Raw genomic sequence first — 8,600 nt, 5'->3', positions numbered from 1 at the left:
GGTTTCCATTTTTGGTCACCATGTCTTCTTCTTTTTGTTTTTTAAGTAAAATTTTCCCTGACTATAAAGGAAATACACGCTCATTATATAAAATCTGGAAAAAGGAAGAGACAGAAAAAAACCCCACTATTAACTTTGCCTCCCAAAGACAACATTGATGTCACTTTCGTTCGCCTGCCTTCCCAATGTGTCTTTTCTACAATAAAATTATATCTGGGGATTTGGGAGTTTGCTTTAATTTCAAGTCCTTCTTTGCTTTCGGAAAAGTTACCAATAAAGAAAATTGATGATAATGATTTTATAGTGTTAACATTACTGAAATAGACTGAGAATGTCTTCCTGAGAGGAATGATAGCGGATATTTTTTTATTTTAATTCCATTCACAAGTAACTTCCTGTTTACTCATTGCTCCTCTAAACTGCTGTTTGGAGAAATCAATTCCAATCATAGACAGAGCCAATAAATCTACCTCAATTTAAATATCCCTTTATTTGTTCTTTAAGGAAAAGTTTAACATTCATTGCTCATTAAACATCTGAAATATAAGTTTATATTTTTAATTTGAGCCTGGTTTGTTATGAGTTACAAAATGGCTTAAGGGTTATTGCTTTTGAAAAAGTAAGATAACTACTTAAAAGGCATTATTCAAATAAATATTATATGCAAGCAAAGGTATTAAAACTATGAGACTGAGTCATTAAGAGATTCTTTAGAATTCTGATCTTAAAAGGAAACTAACTGCTAAATTCACAAAGGTATATAAAGTTTGCTTTCTTTTAAACATTTCTCCAAAGAATTTAAGATTTAAGAATTAAAAATTAAGAATTTCTCTAAGAATTTATATACATACAAAATTATATAAGGAGGGGAAAAAATGGTGTAGATGGTAGAGGCTCTGTTCATCCCTCTGATGACCAAATCAAAGTTGACGGAAAAAAGGAGCAGCAGCAAGGAAAAATCTCCTGGGATCTATATGAACAAGCCATACAAATAGAGAGAAATAGAAGAAATCACCTTGCAACGGCAGAAGGTAGGACGGAGCGAGGACACAGGGCTGCCTGTTCTCGAGAGGCTGAGTGAGATGGAGGCTGCAGCAGCCACAGATGCCTCTTAAAGGGGCCGTGTCCATGAGCGGATTATTGGCGACGACGGACCTATTCGCTCTGAGCACCAGTGCCTGTTTGGCTGTGTGCAGGAGGCACCAGGGACTTACAGGGAGACATTGTCAGAGTGAGGGCCAAGGCGTGATTTGCTCTGTACAGAAGTGCTGGCAGTATCCATTGTTCCCCGTTGAGCCCTCCCCACTACCAGTGCGAGGACACAGCGTCATCATAGCCTTGACATCATCAAGCTGGATTACAGAGGTCGCTCAGCCCAGAGGATCCCCTAAAACCTCACCTCTCCCAGCTTGTGGCCCCACCCAAGCCACATCCAGGTATATCCTCAGCGAGTTAGGTGTGCCTTGTTGAGCAGCACCTAGACTCACACTGGAGGCAGCTGGTCTTAGTTTCTAGTGTGGCCTTTTGAGGCCACTATAAGCACGGCATCTGTGGATTGCTTACTGAATCTTAATAGGTGGCCCTGTAGGGGTAGAGACTTGGGCTAAATTTGGCCAGAAGCTGAATCCCTCTCAGAACTGTGCCACTGGACACCTACTTCACAAATCCACACTAATATGACCGGGAGACTTAGAAGCTTTGCTTAGTACATAGAAACAGACACAGAAAGGCAGCCAAAGTGTGAAGACAAAGCCAAAACCACATGAGAGAAAAGAACAGAGATCCAGATATAATAGAGTCAAGTAACCTAACAGATGCGGAGTTCAAAACACTGGTTATAAAGATGCTCAATGAACTTTTGGGAACTATAGATAAATTCAGTGAGAACTTCAACAAAGAGACAAAAAACATAAAAATGGAAATGGAAATTATAAAAGGGAACCAGTCTGAAATGAAAAACACATTATCTGAGATGAGAAATATATTAAAGGGAATAAACAATGGAATAAACAAAGTGAATAAAGAAAAAGATCAAATGCCCTATCTATAGGACGGGAAAGCCAAAGACACGCAAGCAGAATGGCAAGAGACAAGATGCCAAGACTATAAAAATAATTTAAGGAACATATGGGACACTATTAAGGGTCCAAATATCCATCTGATCGGCGTAACTGAAGAAAATCAAGATGTTGAATAGCTGTTTGAAGAGATAATGATGGAAAACTTCCCTATCCTGGTGAAGAAAATGGACATAAAACCCCAGGAACCTCAGAGAATTCCAAAAAACAGGGATCCAAAGAGGCCCACACCAGGACACATCATAATTAAAATGCCAAAGGTTAAATACAAAGAAAGAATATTAAAAGCAGCAAGAGAAAAGCAGAGAGTTACCTACAAGGGAATACTCATAAGACTGGCAGCTGATTTCTCAAAAGAAGCTATGCAGGACAGAAGGGCTTGGCACAACATATTTGACGTGAGAAAGACCCAGGATCTACAACCAAGGATACTTTATCCAGCAAAGCTATCATTTAGAGTTGAAGGACAGATAAAGAGCTTCCCAGAAAAAAAAATAAACTAAAGGAATTTATCAATACCAAGCCAGAATTACAGGAAATGTTGGAGGGTCTTCTTTAAGAAGAAAAACATGTATCAAAAACAAGAATAAAGAATGGTTACAACTACATTCCTATCAATAAATACCTCAAATGGAAAAGGATTAAGTGCTTCAACTAAATGACAGAGTGGATGAATGGAAAGGAAAACAAGACCCTTACACGTTGCCTATAACAGACTCACTTCTGATTAAAAGACACACACAGACTAAAAGGAAAGGGATGGAAAAAGACATTGCTTTGATGGAACTAAAAAGTATTTAAGTCAGACAGAGAAAGATAAACACTATATGATTTCATTTATATGCAGAATCTAAGGAATAAAAAGGACAAACTAATCAAAAACAGACTCACAAATATAGTGGACAATTTGGTGACGAACAGAAGGGTGGGGGGTTGGGGGGATGGGAGAATGGGGTGACGGGTTAAAGAAGTACAAATTAGTAGCTGTTGGATGGTCACTGAGATGGGGAGCTTGGCATAGGGAATGCAGTTAGCATTAATATGTTGGCTAGGTGGAGGGTCAGGAGAGGGAGAGAGCAATTGGAGGAACTGTTTTATGAACTATATAAATATCTAACCAATGTACTGTATACTTGAAACTAATTAAAATAAATAACATTTTAAAAGTTATATATAAAGAATTTATATATAAATGTATGTATTATGACATAAATATATATAAGTATATACTATATAATAATTATGATTACGAACACAGTCCTAACTCCATGATATTAATAAAGTCACTTTAAAGTATATGCCCTGAGTCCTTTGCCCTCAGAACTCTAAAGACATTTTACAGTCCTATGAATGCTTTTGAAATAACCCCAATCAATACTTTATTTTTTCTAAGAAACAAATAGAACCCTGAGTACACTTTTTCTTCCCGCTAAGATAAATGCAGCAGAATATATATGTGGAAACACATACTTTTCTGTAAATTCTGAATAAAGCCCAAATGCTTGAACATCAACATATGTTTATTCTGGGTATTAAATAGTTATTAATTTTAAAAATTAGCCTGAGACTTGATGGAATTTAGTAGGAATACAGCTCTTGATGAGTCCAGAGCCTTTTCTCAGAGACATTGCAATTGCCACTTCTTAACTAAAGGATATTTGCCAGATGCTAATGACAGGAGTATCCTGGCCCACTGTGTAAGACTAATTGCACAAATGGTAAATTGTAGCAACAGAAGCACTATCTCTGTGCCTAGAGCCGGCAGTCCTCTCTGTTTTCAGTTGGTAATGTTTCCATTGGCAGTATCTGGAGGAGATTTTTTTTTCATTTGTTTCGTTTTCCTTTTACCTTTGTGGTATATTTAGATATTACTTGTATCTATTGAGAATTCTTAGGAAAATAATAGATATATAAATATATATAAAGTACACATAATTTCTTACATATATCACTTATGAATATGTAGATATGGATGCAGGTATTGATTGTATATATGAATCTGTGTGTGTACATGTCTTCCCAAGACAGTGCTGGAAACACACTGATAAGTTTTCATTCTTTGAAGTTCCCTTTTCCAAATTCTAAACTGACCATCCTTTTCTGTCTACATTTTTTTCCTTCTAATGCTACAGCCATTTTTTTTTTAACATTCGCTAAAACTCTATTAGAATTTTAATCCCAGCTAATTCAAAATCTTTCTTCCCTCCCTTCCCCCGCTCCTTTCTTCCCTCCCTTCCCCCGCTCCTTTCTTCCATTCACAGGTTATTGAGAACTTTATGCCAAGTGTTCACTAGGCCCTGAAGATACAGTGTTGAATAGAACGGACCTGGTTTGCATCCTCACAGTTAAGAATGCTCTTTAAGGTTATTTCTTCAAATAATGTATTGTGTTGGTTTGGGTCCTCTGAGAGGCAGACGCATAGACAGATTTATGTGCAGGAGATATATAGGGGGAAATGCCTGGAGGGTAAAGGGAAGAGGAAGCATGAGCAGGTAGGGAGCCATAGAGAGCAATGCAGGTCTGACACCACCTGTGAAAGGCATTAAAGAAAGAAGCGGGATTGGGCTGGAAGATTTTCACACCACAGCACAACACTGAGTAAAATCTTGACCAAGGCAATAAGGAGCTCTAGCAAGGAGCCTGTTAGAAGAGACCAATTTATTGGGTAGGAATGGCCTGGCTCTAGTACTCCTGCCTTGCTTAGCCATTGGCAAGGAGAAACTTGATTAGAGGTAGCCTTGGCATGTATCTTTCAGCAGCTGGAGACACTAGCCAATGACAGTCCTTATAGCAGGTTCTCTCTTAAAGGTAGATCTATATGGTGTACTCTATGTCTGCCATATGGGTGGATTTTAGGATTTAAGCCTCAAAGCCAACTTTATTTTCAAGTTATTGGTATAGGTGGGAGTGGGAAAACATTTCACTGCTGCCCCCATATACAGATGGTAGATATCAAGAATTTAATTTTGCGACACTCAAACCAGTACATATCTGTGTGCTTCCCAGTTTTATCAGAGAGATCACTATGTTTGATGGGCAAAGTACTGGAAGTCCTACTTTATTCGTAGTGTGTATAAAGGGCTGTTTGAAATGATGCAGTTCTTTTTTTTTTTCTCATTAAACTTTGTTTTAAAGGAGTTTCAAAATGCTGTGACAGATTTTTGGTCAAGTTGTTTCCATTAAAAAGTACTAATTTTAAAAACTAATAACTTAAAAACTGCCACACACACATAAAACCAAATGGTCCACAAAACATTTTCCTTTCCTTCTGAAGATTTTACGATGCATTGTGACCATGAACCAGTCTTTTACTATTAAACTTAAATGGCCGATGGAGACAAACAGTTCTGAGACCGTTCTTTCACCACTGATTAAGGCTGGGGTGGCAGGTGTTGCGGATAATATTCATTCAGCCTTCTGAGCTTTCTGGGTAGACTTCGTGACCTAGCCAGCTCCAGCTGCCTTCTTGTCCACTGCTTTGAAGACACCCACAGCAACTGTCTGTCTCATGTTACGAACAGCAAAATGGCCCAGAGGAGGATAGCCAGAGAAGCTCTCAACACACATGGGCTTGCCAAGAACCATATTAACAATGGCAGCATCACCATATTTCAAAAACTTTGGGCCATCTTCTAGCTTTTTCCCAGAACGACGATCCATCTCCTTCAGTTCAGCAAATTTGCAAGCTATGTGAGCTGTGTGACAATCCAGCACAGGTGCATATTCGGCACTGATTTGGCCTGGGTGGTTCAGGGTAATCACCTGAGCTGTAAAGCCAGCTGTTTCCACTGGTGGGTCATTTTTGCTGTTGCCAGACGCATTGCCATGATGAATATCTTTGACAGACACATTCTTGACATTGAAGCCCACATTGTCCCCAGGAAGAGCTTCACTCAAAACTTCATGGGGCATTTCAACAGACTTTACTTCAGTTGTAACGTTGACTGAAGCAAAGGTGTGAGGTTTGAGTACACCAGTCTCCACTTGACCCAAAGGGGCAGTACCAATTTTGTGGACATCCTGGAGTGGCAGATGCAAAGGCTTGTCAGTTGGATGGGTTGGTAGCAGGATACAATCCAGAGCTTCAAGCAGCGTGGTTCCACTTGCCATCTTTACAGGTGACTTTCCATCCCTTGAACCAAGGCATATTAGCACTTGGCTCCAGCATGTTGTCACCATTCCATCCAGAAGTTAGCACAAATGCTACTGTGTCAGGGTTGTAGCCAATTTTCTTAATGTAGGTGCTGACTTCCTCAACAATTTCCTCATATCTCTTCTGGCTGTAAGGCTGCTTAGTGGAATCTTGTTAACCAACAATTAGCTCTTTCATATCCAGTGTATAAACCAGAAGGGATTGTTCACAGGTCTGACCATTCTTGGAGATACCTGCTTCAAATTCACCAACACCAGCAGCAACAATCAGGACAGCACAGTTATCCTGTGATATGCGTGTAATCATGTTTTTGATAAAGTCTCTGGGTCCTAGGGCATCAATGATGGTCACATAATACTTGCTGGTCTCGAATTTCCAAAGGGAGATATCAATGGTGATACCACACTCATGTTCAGCTTTTAATTTATCCAAGACCCAGGCGTAGTTGAAGGAGCCCTTCCCCATCTCAGCAGCCTCCTTCTCAAATTTTTCTATGGTTCTTTTGTCAATCCCACTACATCATCAGACGACCAGTTGTGGTAGACCTGCTGGAATCTATGTGTCCAATGACAACAATGTTGATGTGAGTCTTTTCCTTTCCCATTTTGGCTTAGATATAGCGTTGATTTTCATGACACTTGTGTTCTGGCAGCAAACCCATTGTGAAAAAGAAAACTGAAATGATGCATTTCTTAAGGCCCCTAAGGCTTCAAATTCTTTTTCTCACTCTTGTTCCACAATGGACACCTACCAGCAGTCAGGTATAGAATTACATACACAGCAGGCATCTTGCATCACCTACCTTTTCCAGATTGGCTCATGTTGCAATCTAGGAATGGGCCTACAAATTTAGAACATTTTTGGATTGCATTTCCCCTTCTCTTAAAATAAAATCAAAAACACACCACTAATGGCAACAATAGACTTGTAGCAGAGGAAAAGAAAGACCAAGCAAGAGTAATGAATTTAAAAAGAAAAACCATAAAACCATGTGATTATGTGCAGAACAATTATGACCCAACTGTACTTTGATTGGACACTTTTCCAGATTACCCTCTCATCAGATAGCTCTAGTGGGTCTGAAAATTTAGGCAGCCCAAAGTATTTTGACCAACATACCAGAAAAATAACTCTCCACCTTCAAAATTATCACAACCAAGAAAATTTTGAAATACCAAAATTAGCAGTCAGCTGAATTCTTCAGGGTAAAATAAACAACCGAATCAGTAAGTGACCAGGTGGGTAGTACTTCAGATAAAGATTGATGGTTAAACTTTTTCTGAAAATCTGTACGAAAACCTTGGCCTTCAGAAAAGGAAATATGAGAACATTAGACACAATGAGTAGCCAAGGATGTGATCATATCCTCTCTAATTGTTGCTTCTTTTCTACTTTTTTTTGAGGTTGGATTTTCACTTATCCGAAATGCTAATAGCTCCTTTATATTAATTAATTTTGAAACATAGGTATGATTACTTTAATGTTGTCTAAGAAACAGTAAATTAATACACAGTATAATTTAGCTAATTATCTAGATCTATGCTGCCCAATATGACAGCCTCTAACCACAAGTGACTACTTAAATTTAAACTAAATTTGTATTAATTAAAATAAAATAAAGTTTAAAAATTCAGTTCCTCAATTGAACTAGTCATATTTCCAGTACCCAATAGCCAAAGCTATTAGATGCTGCTGATCCAGATGACTGATTAGATTTTAAACTAAGTTGGCCTGGTATACAGGATAGCCAAACAGCTCTCATTTGCAAATGATTAAATAAGTTGTATATTTGACTTTTGCTAATAACTAATTTGACTTTCTGCTTATAACGTCTCTGCTGTGAGAACTCCCCTTCTAGCTTTCCTTCCTTCCTCATCCTTCCTTCCTTTCCTTTGTTTATTCTTCTGTTGTCTGGTGAGAAAAAGAATTATGCTCCTAAACATTCTCAACAGGGTTAGCCTGTTGCTCTCACCTGTGGTGTTTAAAGCCAAAAGGAAAAGATAGACCTTAGATAAGGCAGAATTTCAAAATAGCAACCAACTGGAGATTTATACTCTTCCTCTTGGAAATGAGCTTTCTGATTAGATTAAGTTCACGTTTTTTTTTTTTTTAATTAAACAAAATTATATTATCTTCATTCTGTATTTTATTTACCCAAGTAAAGATAAAATAGTTTTTTATAAAAAATGACAAATATATTTTAAAATTAATAAAACAGCTTAATTATATTTTCAGAGGAGTTTTTAAAAATTCAATGGCTTCTTTCTAAAGACATCTGTGGTGTTTCTAAAGACAGATTTAGAAATTTTTTATATTATGTAAAAATTTATCAATATTTTTTAAAAATCAGAAATATTTTTGTATTTAGT

At 37.8% G+C, this 8,600-nt stretch overlaps 1 pseudogene; it reads right to left on the bottom strand.

The window, feature by feature from the left end:
* Positions 1 to 5,180: 5,180 nt before the first annotated feature.
* Positions 5,181 to 6,884, bottom strand: LOC105294970 (annotated as a pseudogene).
* Positions 6,885 to 8,600: the final 1,716 nt, after the last annotated feature.

The sequence above is a fragment of the Pteropus vampyrus genome, unplaced genomic scaffold, assembly GCF_000151845.1.
Source record: "Pteropus vampyrus isolate Shadow unplaced genomic scaffold, Pvam_2.0 Scaffold97, whole genome shotgun sequence".
Lineage (NCBI taxonomy): Eukaryota > Metazoa > Chordata > Mammalia > Chiroptera > Pteropodidae > Pteropus > Pteropus vampyrus.
The sequence above is the reverse complement of the archived record's forward strand: the minus strand, read 5'-3'. Positions and strand labels throughout refer to the sequence as shown.